A 14344-nucleotide genomic window follows, 5' to 3' on the forward strand; every position below is an offset into this window, starting at 1 on the left:
AAAGTTCCGGTCGTCCTACTTTGTTGACGGCCAACATTATGGTTATGTGCCAAGACGGCTAGAAGAGTCCGATTTATCATGCCCTCCATGCCAAAATGCAATCTTTTTGGCCTGTACTTTAGGCACATATTGTGGAACACCTCCAAATCTCCTGTGTGGCAGAATTCCGTGAGTCCCTCAAATCTCTTGTTATAGTTTTATCAAATACAATCTTTTCAATGGCTTTGTGAGTGGGTGATGAAGGAATCAACCCCTTCTTCTTCCGTGCCTCCTCTGTGGACAAATGGCCATGTTCACAATTGTGGAAATGTTGGTTTGTGGTCCAGCGGTGAACGTTGCTACAGTGTAGCATTACTGACCGCCATTTTTCCAGTAGAATTTCCAACGACCCTCCACATGTTTTTGAGCTCCACCAAAGATGGTTGCTGATTGACTTGGACCACTGTGAAATACCTTGCATATCTTTTTTTTTACCTACAGCCGACATTTTTTTATTGATTGTTTTTGCAAGATGCCATACGTGAAATTGGTGATTTATATTTTTGTACTCTTCTCTCATTGTCTTGGCAATTGAAACGTGTCTGTCCGTGGCTATCAGGTCGATCACCATTCCCCGCGATTGTAGTTCTTGCAATGATGCTACAAAGCCAACTTTCTCCATGGCCACTGAGGATGTACTTTGTGACACCTGCACAACCACCAAACTCACAATTTTCTTACTTTCCATGTCCTGAAAGTGGTAGGTGCAGTACTTGGCTGAAAATCCTGGGCTGTCGCACTGTCCATCACCGGCTAGCCTGAACCGTTTGCCCGCGAATGTACTATCAATAGACATTTTTTCCATTCTCCAAGCTTCGCTAATGGCTGGAAATAGATAATCGATTTGGTATTTGTAGAACTGAGTTTTCGCAATTAAATGGATTCCCACAAACTGAAAGAAATACTCTAACTTTTTAAAACTTGAACCACTAAAAAGTGCGGCAGCTGCACAAAGTAGATTGCCTGCTGGCAGTTGCCCCAGCATGGGTTGTGCAGACCATGAGAAAGGATGATATTTTGTACAGGTGGCATGTATTTTAAGGTTAGTGCCTCGAATTGCACGAGTCACATTAATCAATGGCTCCCCACATACTTCCCCACCAACCGAATGCCCACATTTCATCCTAATAATAATATCAATCAAACAACTATCGAATACAATGAATTTGGCCTCTTTCCTTATACTGTCACTCTGCATCCCAGCTGGTTCGGCCTGTAACGTTGAGGACATGTCACTCACATGAAAGGTAGAATCTCTGATATCGTCTTCCGCTATGTTCAGTGATATTGATGGTGTTTCATTGTCGTCCACTTCATTCTCTTCCATTGCAACATCTGTTCCTTCTCCGGCGATGGGTGAATAAAACAATTTCTTCAACTTTCTCGCGGTCTTAGTTTTTGCGGGTGTGGATTCTGTGAATTGATCTCCGACTGCATACGAACTACCAGGAGGACATTCACTATCAATGGCTGGTGGTGGTATAGCTCCGTTGTCAATCACTTCATATTCTTCCCATTGGCACGATGCATCTCCAGTCTCAAGCCCCTGCCAAAAGGTTTGACAAGAAACATCTCTCGTTCGCTTCACTGTCTGTGTAGATCTAGTTCGTACACACACTCGCAACTAGAGGACAGATTGGAAAAGGGATGTTCAGTTTAAACACAACTTACAGTATTGAACTATTAACAGTGAATAACAACATAATATAGTGACCGGGACACTAACCTTCTTTTGCTTTCTTTTCTTTGAAACTTTCTAGCCTCGAACTTCAACATCTGGAGCTGTTGCTCCGACTCGTGTGTGCATGTCTCCACTTCCTCTTGCGCTGCAACGACTATATTTTCATGATAAGCACATCCATCACGCACTGACGCTCCATCGACTCCCTGAAACATAGAACTTTCATTACTATGTATAATAATATTGAAAACACAAAATGTACTTGGGGGCCAATACCCACGTACATCTCAATAGCAAAACGTGAATGAACGCATTGTGTAGAACATTCAAACGACAATTATTCACGCATTGTTGATCTAGTTAGATGGAACTGTCAAGATCCATACCTCGGGCTCCGCATAGACTTCCATTGATGATATTATTGAAGATGACGCTTCAGCAACTCCCTGAAACACAGTAATTGCATTAGTATGGTTTTCTATTTTGTTAAAAAGAACATAAACTTTGTGCAGGCGTCAACGGCTCATCTAAATAGACCTGCACAAATGATCAGTTGTCTAAAATAAATAATGGATATCTAAATATGATTCGATTTGCTCGATCGTTGGAAGTGTCACCACCCAGAGCTCTGCATCAACTACTAGGGGTGATGTTCTTGTAGAAGAAGCTCTGTCATCTCCCTGAAACATAGTACTTGCGTTAATAAAGAAGGAAGTATAGAGGATGTAATCACGTCATATGATCTCGCTCGATCAAACTGTCAGTATCCATACCTCGAAATGCATAAGAACATCAAGGGACGCTGTAACTGCGCTGCACACTTCTGCAAGCTGTTGCGCCGACCCGTAACTGCATGCTCCCCCTTCTTCTTGGACTAATGCTCCATCGACTCCCTGAAACATAGGACTTTCATTAGTAATGAACACAATATTGAAAAAAGAAGACACATAGGAGGGCGACGACAGAAGGACATATCAATGGCTAAAAACGAAAGAAACATTGTGTGTAACAATCACGCTACAAGAATGCAAGATCTGATGATCTCCATCGATGGAACTGTCCGGAAACGTACCTCGAGCATCTGAGTGACATCAACGGTTGTCGTCAATGCGTTGGACTCCTCAGCATCTCCCTGAAAGACAGTACTTGCTTTATTTTGGATAACAATAATTATAACTGAAAACAAAGACTAGAGGACGAGTACTAGGCTGTACCATTAGGTAAAATAATTACACGATAAATTAAAACTATTGATTTACATGCCTAAAACAAGTCAGTGGCAGAATAGCTAAGTAAGATTACCCGATAGGCGCTTGAAGTGGCTGATGACTGCAATAACGACACGGATGGAGAATCTTCCGCCTTCATATTGAGTGGATACATAAATGGGGAAATTATTGTTAGCTAATGCTACACACTACCGCTAGGCCGAGAGCTAAATCCGTAAACTTGACTCACCAGTGGAGGGATGTGGACGAATAGAGTGGGAATAGCGGTTGAGAGCAATTTTCGCGTCGCTCGCAGTGTTTTCTTCTTTATTAGCAATGATGTGGAGTACATGTCTGTGCTAAAGTGCCTGCTGCAGATGTGGTATCGATCACCCCTCTTGTCCGCAAAGACTTCTAGGACTCTACTTTCAAGCTCAGACGGTGGATATCCGCAATATCGGACCCATTCTCTTATCTGATCTACTGTCTTAGGGAAAACATGCATTATAGTACCTTCAGATTTATTATGGGTCTTCGAAGGGCAACCGCCAACGGAACAGGCAGGCATTGTGGAAAGTTCTGAAAAGTAAAGATCAACAATTCTCAATGAATACCAATGTGTTAAAAAATTAAATGACACATAAAAGGTCCAATGCAAGGTTCATTTTGGTTCTTGGAACTACATGGCCTTACCCTGACGAACAAACAGTTAGATGCAGGGATCAGAGTAGTTTCTTGTCGTAGAACAGGGAGCAGTTCACAGGTTGCAAACTGACGAGTTTGCTCAAAGTGGTCAGGGAAGTTCACAGAGACGAAGAGCAGATAACCAGCACCTTCACGGGTTGACTAGCAAAGCGCAAAGAAGTTCTCATTAGAAATATGAAGTGGGTTATAAAGAATTCGAAACAGGGGTGTGTTTGTGAATGAATGACGTGTATATGTCGTGGCATTATGCGGTTTGCAGGGGGGTGTCCAGCGTGAGGGGGGATGCTTGGCAGGAGACACGGGGTCTGGAGGTAGACATGGGAACAACAACCCATGCTCTATAGACCCCTTTGAAGTGTACATGGTCTTTGGCACCTCTTGGCCTTTATCGCTCCCTGACAGATCACTTTGCCAGTTCAAGTACCCCGGTGCAAACTGCCTTTGATAGGGCGGGGGGTGGATTGGGGCGGTGGTCGTGCAGACAAGACACAGGAAGAGTCGTGAATGGAGACACACTTATGTGGATTGAAGGTGGGTGGCCAGCGTGAGGGAGGATGCTTGGCAGGAGACACGGGGTCTGGAGGTAGACATGGGAACAACAACCCATGCTCTATAGACCCCTTTGAAGTGTACATGGTCTTTGGCACCTCTTGGCCTTTATCGCTCCCTGACAGATCCGTTTGCGAGTTCAAGTACCCCTGTGCGAACTGCCTTTGATAGGGCGGGGGGTGGATTGGGGCGGTGGTCGTGCAGACTAGACACAGGAAGACAACCATTGTTAAAATATATGTTGGGTTTTATTTTAGATCTTAATTTCAATTGAACATAAATAATAAACATTACACATTGTAAAGTTCTGGTTGCAGCACATCCAGGGAAAATCCGCGGTATTGTCCACTGTCGCTGGGGAAATGTTGTCTAATGGCAAGTACCGCACAGGCAGGTATTACTCTCCGAACGCGGTGTCCGAGCCTCCCGTGAAGCCACCAAGTGAAGCAACGATAGGCCACCAGCCTGTACCACCTGTGAAAAAGAAAGAAGCAAACTGTATTAAAATGACAAAACTTTCTTATCAATGTCGATTCAGGTAAAAAATGTCATTCTGCTTTGAAAAAAATTCTATCTAGAAAATGCACAATATGGAACCAATTTACATGCGTTCGAATGATATGTAGATGTAATTTTATATGTGGGAGATGACCATGAAATAGTAGTGGCATCATTGACATCACAACCAGAGTATACTTACTCGTTACTCGGATTACGCGGACGAACAGTGCAGTGAAGTTCGTGCATAAGCACCATCATCATCCTCAACACGGTCCGTGAGAGGCAGGCTTCCCTGAACTCTGGCAGCTCGGTGATGCATTGCGGACTTGGCTCGCCTTCCGAAATGTAGGCCAAGCACCCGGAATTTTCACGGCAGCAGCAGTTCTCCTCCTCAGTTGGCATTAGCTCGCACCGATTGCACGTGCACCAGGTGGAGACGCCGTCCATGCGACATGGTCCAGGCTCTTCATCCGTTGACTGGTCCTCCCAACTGCCGTCCGAATCCCCATCGTTTTCGCGTGCTTGCCTTTCCAGTAGTTCCTCCTCGGTGTACTCGGGCTCGTACATATACGGCATTATTGTAGCCATTGTGTGGTAAAGAAAGTAAAATAATTTACCGAGATGGTACAGGTGTTCACAAGGCCTAGAAGCGGCGAAGGTAGCTGACCAGAGCACTGAAACGAGTCACAGAATACTCAAAGTAACACAGAGAGAGGAATGGAATCGAAAATCTGCTGCTGTGTGTTGTGAAACGGTGTGTTTATACTTATTGAGGAAAGAGGCGTCTTGCCATTTCCTTGGCGACACATCATTAGCTGAGGCGCAGCGATTGTTGACACAAAACGTGCTTTGGCGTTGGGAAATGGGCGGTACGCGTCTGCTGATGTCTGTTTCAGCGGCGGGGGATTTGATTTAGTGCCGCAAACGCAGGTGAGCCAGGGCGATGGGGGGAAATGTTAGGATTATCACAAAATGGCGGCTGATTTCGAGTGCGTTAATGGACAAAAAGTCGGGTAAGGTCCATAGGAAAGTTTTCTACGATCTACCGATTTATGCTTAAAAACGCATGGCCGAACCGTAGGGACAATAAAAAAAAAAGTCCCGGAACTATCCTTTAAAGATAGTTTCTCCTTTAGCTTGAACTTGAAGGGGGAGAAGTTTCAAATCTATTCTTAGTAACTTACTATGATCTGTTCCAGCCAGAGGAAAAACTTTGAGACTGAGTACCAGAGAATTGCAGTAGGAGACTAACAAATACAATGTGTTTCTTTCCTCGTGAGGATGGAGCAAAATTTGCTGGTTTAAATGTATAATCTCCTTGAAGTCAAGAAGCTCACAGGTGATGTATCACTAGAGAAGTCCACCCATGTATTGAAGTCCCCACTGATAACCACATAACAAGAACAACAGCAAGGGAACAGCATACACGCAATGCATGGACAATCGTAGACAAGTAAAACAAGACAGCTACATGCAGTAATTTCAAAGTTAATGGCTTCATTTTGAAGTGAAAAGAAAGGTGTGGTTCCATGTTAGTGCAGTTTTAAAATCTTCACAAAAGATGAAGTTTTTGATACCTTTTATTGGATTACCTGAAAATACTACAGATGTAACTTAATGGCTAAAATCTCACATGCAGGTTAAGAAAAAAGGCATCCATTTTAGTGACTGATAGTCCCTTGTATATATTTTCACCACTCTGACCTTTTTAACACCATCCCCTTTTCTGACATGGCCAGCAGGGCCAAATTGTGACTGCTATTTAACTCATGAATTTTCCACATGTGAATTTATGATTTTATTAAGTGACATTTTGCATGAATTAAATATTTTTATTTTATCGCCATCAAAGATAATACAAAAGAATGTAAAACAGTACAAACCAAACACATTTACCATAAAATCTACCAAACTTAATATGTCAACTATATAAGTACAGTGGTATTAGCGAAAAGTACGAGAAAAGAAAGAAAGGGAAAAAGAAAGAAGGAAAAATAAAACACATGTTCAACCCTAAAAACGTCTTCAAACAATATTCCAACAAATATACATCCAGCAGTGTACATATGTAAAAACAGCAATGCAATCAGAACATACAGTTGATATAATGGGGCTTCATATAAGCAATAGATGACTCATGCAGCAAATGATTAAAGTGACAATTAATCATAAGTGTCTAAAAACAGACCCCAAAGGTCATTGAATTTTTCCGATTCATCTTCATACTTGAAAATTGCTTTTTCATACAGTGACACAGTTAACAGATTTTCCACCCAATCATAGATGTTGAAGCTGTTGGGGGATTTCCATACACACAAGATAATTCTTTTTGCAAGCATAAATCCTCTTACAAACCATACTTTCTCTGGAAATGATAGGCCTCTCAAGGGGGTGACATCCCAGAGAATAAGAAGCGCAGACCTTCTCGGGATCAAACATTGGAGTACCATGCCCACCTGCTCACAAACTTCCTAGAAAGGTCTATTTTTCACACAAAACCAGAGTAAATGACTCGGAGTACCCACTGATTGGTTACACTTCCAAAATCTGTCAGTGTCTAAGAGGCCTCTTTTAAACCTCCTTGCTGGCGTACAGTATTATCTAAAAAGCAGCTTGGTTTGCGTAGCTCTTAGCCCCCCAGTCCATGTTCGAGAATCAGACATTGTTGCAACATCTCTGCCAGGACTCAGGACTAACCTCTTCATTCAGTTCGTCGGCCCAGACGGTTGCAAGTTCAGACACCCCCTTCATTTTTGACAAAAAGGATGTTATAGACAGTGGCAGCTGGATGATTCGCTCGGAAACAAAGATCCAATGTTAGCCAGGCTGCATTCTGTTCACTATCTTCTGGATTAAGTTCAAGTTTGGCAGATGTTAAGCCTCTGAGTAGTCTGTAGCCGGCATGACTGCAATCCTGCAATGCAAAATTTCTCTTTAGTTTTGTGAATGAGACCCATGATCCGTTCTCCAGGAGGTCTTTCATATATCTGATTCCACTTAGGTACCAGGTTGACCAGAATAGCAACTTCCCTTGTCTGGTTATGGATGGATTCAGCAAGGTTGATGCGTCTAGGTAGATAAATGTGTCACACTTCATGCATTTGGATAAGGATTTGCAGCATTCACGTAAAAAGGTTTTACGTGGACTTAGTTATCGGCACCCCTTTGCTGTTGTTGATAACAATGCTGTGGTTCCAGCTGGAATACACAATTAGATTCCAACTCAGCCCATCTGTTCGATTCAGTATCCATCATGCAAGTCAAATACCTCATAGAAAATGGGAAGTGGTACTCTGAAAAATTTGGCAAGTTCATAGCCCCCTGTTTTAGAGGTAACTGCATCTTTCTCAAGGCAATCCTAGGCTGCTTGCCATCCCATGGGAATCTTTGCATTAATCCATCAAGTTCCATGAAGATCAATTTGGGCGTTTTCAATGGGAGCATGGACAGGACATAATTGACCCTCGGTGCACTGTTCATCTTAATGCAATTTACTTTGCCCCATGAAGAAAGCCTTAGGAGCGATCATTTATCAATGTCTGCCCTCAACTTTGGCAATAGGTGATCGAAATGTATCTTTGGCAGTGTCCTTATCTCAGAGCTCATCCAAATTCTGAGGTATTTTAGCTTTTCTGCACACCATGTAAAATCCATGTTATGAATCATATGATGCATACACTGCCTGGAGACTGGAAGGACCTCTGATTTACTCCAGTTGACCTTGTATCCAGAGTCAATAGAGAATATGCGGAGACTTCCATCTGTTAGGACATACTCAGTTCAAGTTCCTGCATAACCACCAAGAGGTCAATTGCATTAAGCCAGATTTTTCCAGAGCGTCCAATGCTTCCAATTCCGGCAATGTTTTCATTTTCCTGAGCATTATTACTAGAGGCTCCATTGCAACAATGAACAATAACGGAGAAAGAGGGCAACCTTGCCTCGTCCCTCTTCTCAACTTGAATGCCTCTGAGACTAGTCCATTCGTGAGTACACTTGCAGTCAGACTTGCATACAAAAGACCTAACCTACCTAGAAAGTTAGGGCCAAATCCCATCATCCTCAAATTTTCAAACAGATAGAACCATTCAATCCGTCGAAGGCCTTCTCTGCGTCAAGCGAGATTCCTGACACTAGAGTGGCCAATTTGCTACCTTCCACGATAGTCAAAAGTAATTTTCGCATATTGTCCACCACAGGTCTTCCATTATCAAAGCCAACTTGATTTTCATGTATCAACTTATGTACAACATTTTCTAACATTATTGCTAAAATTTTGGCTAGCAGTTTGCAATCTGTATTTGTTAGACTGAATGGCCTGTAGCACTCGCATCTCGTTGGAGATCTATCCTTTTTTATCAAAATGGTCACAAGTGCATGTCTCATGGTGGAAAGCAGTAATCTTTTCTCAAATGATGTAGAGTACACATAACTTTGTAATATGAGAGCACTTTCTGGGAATACCGGATAAAATTCCACAGGGAGACCATCTATTCCAGGCAATTTGTTGGTTTGTAAACCCAAGATTGCACCTTGGATGTCTTCCACAGTGATTGCAGCCTTCAGCCATTTTACGTACTCCTCTGACACCCTAGGCACTTGAATTGGCTAAAAAAGTAAGCAATATGAGTCATTGTTTGATTCCGATTCAAATAAGTGTTTATAGAATTCTTTGAATCTGTTGTTGATGTCTTTGTGTTTTAGCAACAGATTGTCAGAACTATCTCTCACTGCAGCAATCGTCCTCCCACTTTCTGTTAATTTCAGTCTGTATGCTAGTAGACTCCCAGCTTTTTCTCCGTTCTCAAAATAATAGATTTTTTTCAAGAACAATGCGTATTCTGCTTTATCACAAATGATCTTATTCATTTCAAATTTCTTTTTTCTTGATTCCACACTTATAGACTGATCCTTGCTATTAGCATAGCATCGCTCAAGAACCATGGAACAGAGCCTGAACCTCTATCTGCTTGCCTCAAATTCATTTGTTTGTAGAGGTGAAGATGTATACCTTGCTTTCATGGACCTGAGCACGGCCTTTGACAAAGTGGATCGTTGCAGGCTAGGCAAGGCCCTTTGGGCTGCTCGGGGGACATTTGGTAGTGTTAAAAGCACTGCAAAGGGAAAACGAGGGGTGCATGGACAGTGGCCCCGGGGGGCACTGCACCAAGTGCTTTAAGGTCGCTGTAGTGTCCGGCAGTGATGTGTTTTGGCCCGATCCTTTTCACCCTTTATATTAATGGGCTCTTAAAAGCCCTGGTTGAAATGCGGGCAGATTATCCATACCTGGGGGGGCAGGGCTTTTCCAGTTCTGGGTTATACAGATGACACTGGGTTTATTGCCAGAACACCAAGGGCCCTCCAGGTGCTGATCTCAACCTATCCAGCCTTTATGGAAAATCTGTGGCACAAAATTAACACAAGGAAAGCCGCGGTAAAGGGATGCATGGTACGAAGGAGGTCACTCAAAATGCTTCCGATGCTTTGTAACAGAAATAATAGTGAAGGAATTAGACTACTTGAGGGTTAGATTCTCAGAGCCTCTCATAGGTACTGCGCACACCAAAAAGCGATCAGCAGAGTACAGTCAACAAGTGGGAGGGATTACCCGTTTTTTGTCCCGCCGCCTGGGACAACCTCTGGATGTTGTCTTAAAAATGTTTGGGGAATTCAGAAAGCCCCTGAAATCTAGGTGAAGGTAAATATATTTTGTACGAAGGCTACTGGGGCTACCGGGTTCATCCCCTTGTAACTCTAAACATAGAGAACTGGGTGTTGAGTTTTGGGAGGACCAGTGGGCCCAAGCCCCTTCCATTTTTTGGATTAGACATTGGGCTAATGACCACGCATCCTTGTGTCACTTTATCATTAGGTCCGTAATGAGTGGGGACAATTGGAAGCAAATTCCCTGGCTTTGCTATATCGATGTAGCAATGTCCCATTTGAACATGGAGGCACTCTCACCTCCATCAATTTTGGTTTCTAAAAGTCAAATGAGACTCTTCAAATGTAGCCTGGGTGAAGCCTCCAAGAGGAACAGGGAATTTATGGAGTTTGCAACCAATCCAGATCGAGCACATGCAGTGATCAGTAGGGTGGACGAGAGCCAACCCTATTTAATCTGGGGCTCCATCAGGAAAGACTGTTGGCTGCTCACCCGTGCCAGATTTGACTGCATTCAGCCGAGGGGTACCACAGCTAAATGGAGAGGGTACTCAAGAGAGAGGAATTGGCTCATCTATTGTTTTGTCTTGCGTATACCAACGTTAGGTGGTCCACTTTACTGCCAGTGCTTATAAGGGCTAACATTCGCACTTATAGGTCGTTAGTTTTATTTCTTTTGACAGCAGACTCTGTCTTGATAGCTTGGGCATTGCTATCATACTTGAAAATAGTCATGCACCTAAGAAAGGGGCTATCTACTCAATTGCCCCGATAGGCTTGGCCATCCAGTAAATAGCTGGCAGGAGTCCTGTCTCGAATGAACTGGAGTCCTTAGTTGCTCTGAGGGCACCTGTGTTACCATTCAAATCTGCCCGCTCCAATAAATGTGTGTCTATATGGAGGTACATTACTGGCCGAATTATGCATTGGGATTCATGAACTCTCTTTTTTGTTTTTGTATGTTGTGTGATTTTATAGAAGTAGTATTTTGATTGGTGCCTATGTTTGGGAAAGGTATTTTATCTATGGATGAGCAGAATGTTTTCTAATTACATATTGTGTTATTGCATTCATTGTGTGTTTTGATAGATCATCCTGATTCGAATACACATTTTGACTGACAAATAGCATGCCAAGCAATGCTACCAAAGTGGTGACTATATCTCTCCCTCTCTCTCTCGCTTTCTCTCTCTCACTGTCACTCTCTCTCTCTCTACCTCTCTTTCTCTCTCACTCCCAACCGCTCTCTCTCTCTCTTTCTCTTTCTCACACACACACACACACACACACACACACACACACACACAAACACACACACATACACACTCAAACACACTGATCATGTTCTATGCATTTCTTTCCTAATTACTCTATGCAATAACTCTCAGCAGTAAACATAGAGACCATCCCAGAATGTTTTCTAATTACATATTGTGTTATTGCATTCATTGTGTGTTTTGATAGATCATCCTGATTCGAATACACATTTTGACTGACAAATAGCATGCCAAGCAATGCTACCAAAGTGGTGACTATATCTCTCCCTCTCTCTCTCGCTTTCTCTCTCTCACTGTCACTCTCTCTCTCTCTACCTCTCTTTCTCTCTCACTCCCAACCGCTCTCTCTCTCTCTTTCTCTTTCTCACACACACACACACACACACAAACACACACACATACACACTCAAACACACTGATCATGTTCTATGCATTTCTTTCCTAATTACTCTATGCAATAACTCTCAGCAGTAAACATAGAGACCATCCCAGATGCTGGAGACAGAGAGTGGAGCCTGCACCGCTGCAGATTATTTCACCTGACCTCAAAAAGTCAGACCTAGGCTTTAACAGTGTCAGCTGTTAACCTTTATAATTGGAGGGATGTTCATGTTTCCCACAGATATGTAGGAGTATCCAAGTGTAGTGGGAGAAGGAACAAACCAAACATGGCTCGGGTGTATTCTCCCCATGAGAATATTTGAAAATAATGGGTTAAAAGGGTGTATTTTACAGCCTTTGTTCTCTGAACATTTGGGGCAAAGTCCTCACCGCTTGCATTCGTTTTTGTCGGGTGACACATGAACCAATCCAATAATTGCAAGTCAGCAACAGTGAACAGATGCCTTTTCTGACTCAGTTTCATGATGCCTTTTCCCGCATTGTATCCCAGTACAGTCTACACCTTTATCAGCCATAATTAAATCCCCTATGTCCCACAGGCATTCTTTCCATTTCTTAACCAATAATAAGCTAAGAACAAAAAATCAGGTGGAGCAATTACATAGCATTTTATTTTAGAAACAAAGGGCCTCATTACGAGTGCGGCGGTAAGGGGTTAACGGCAAGGATGCCGGTACCGTTAACTCCATAACGCTGCATTCCGAGGTCTTTTACCAGCCACTTTAGCGGGAGCCGCTAAGAGACCAGGGAGCTAATAACTAATTATTAGCTCCTTCCTCATTCCCATTGAACCCTATGGGGGCTCGAATGGGAATGCGGAATGGTTTTCAGAATGGGGCTTACCGGGTCCTCCAAGGTTGGAATGACACATTAAGTCCCCATTCCGACGACTACACGGACCGGACAGAGGTTTGGAGGCAGCCATGGCACTAATAGCTCTTAATGAGGCCCAAAGAGTATGCAAAAGAACTTGTAACTGCCTCATTTCCAGAAGTCCTGTTCCATACACTGGGCCTCATTCTGAGATTGGAGGTAGTTGTGGCACTATTAGCGCCATGACTGCCTCCAATAACGGTACCAAGTCCGCCCTGGTTCAATAGGGATTTACTGGTCTAATCCGACATCTGCGGGACAGGTAAGTCCCCATTGAAAATGGCAATCCCCATTCCCATTTGAGCCCCCATAGGGCTCACTGGGAATGGGGACGGCGCAAATAACAGCCCGGCACATGCCAAGGCCGTTATTTGCACCCTGGTCCCCTAACGGGAACCGCAAGGTACGTTTGGTATGACCAAGCGTACCTTACGGGTCCCGTTGTAGGACCTCAGAATAGGGCGCAAAGAGGTTACCGGCACCGGTGTCCTTACCGGTGCCCGGTATCCCTTTGCGCTCAGGTCGGAATGAGGTCCACTGTTACAGTAGCAATCCAGTTAGCTCAGACTATTATGAAGGAAATGTAATCTCTGAAATGTAGGCAATAATCCCAACCCAAGCACGTCACATTGAGTGTGATACTATAAAAGAACACACATTTCATTATTCATACAAACAGTGCAGAGAAACGTAGAGGCACAATAGGTATAGTATCCTGAAACATTTACACATGGGCTGCACCACTATATTATTATAGTGGCACAGCCAATGTGTGAAAGTTTCAGGATATTATGACTATAACAGAGCTGGGGTAACTCTGTACCTTCACGGGCAGTCGACACATTTTTAAGATTGGGCGCAGGGCACCCAAAGTTGATATTTCAAGACCCCACCAGTCGCCCACCACATGTAGTCTGGTTTAAGGATTCCATTCATGAAGATGTTTGTGCTAGGTGCTCTAACACCTTTGATGAGTTCTAATTATTCATCAATGTACTTGGGAATTCCTAATAACAAGTTCAGGTCGATCAAATATTGCATTCACGTGCTGCTTCCATTTATGGTTGATACCCATGTAAATTATGCCTTGCATTTCTATTAAATAGTAGAGTCTTCTAAAAATATAGTTATTAACACAGCTCACATAATTCACACATGTGATGCAGTGCTTATCATGTGACCTTCAGATTCCTAGATTCAAGCGCAAATGCCATTTCAGTAGCATCAACATGGCATCTGTAGAGAAACCCCTCAATGCTCACACCAGAAAAAAATACAACCCAATAGGGAAAAAGGTCAAGCACGCCTCTTGCAAGGAAAACAGTTTTATTTCCACAAAAATAGAAGTGCACCAGCAAAGTACTCCACAGAACGTCCTGCCGAAATCAGTACGAACAACACTTTATGAAGGCATAAAGCATCATCAGTGACGTAAATTACATAGT

The sequence above is a fragment of the Ambystoma mexicanum genome, chromosome 6q (assembly GCF_040938575.1).
Source record: "Ambystoma mexicanum isolate Mex_15411 chromosome 6q, UKY_AmexF1_1, whole genome shotgun sequence".
NCBI classification, from domain to species: Eukaryota; Metazoa; Chordata; class Amphibia; order Caudata; family Ambystomatidae; genus Ambystoma; species Ambystoma mexicanum.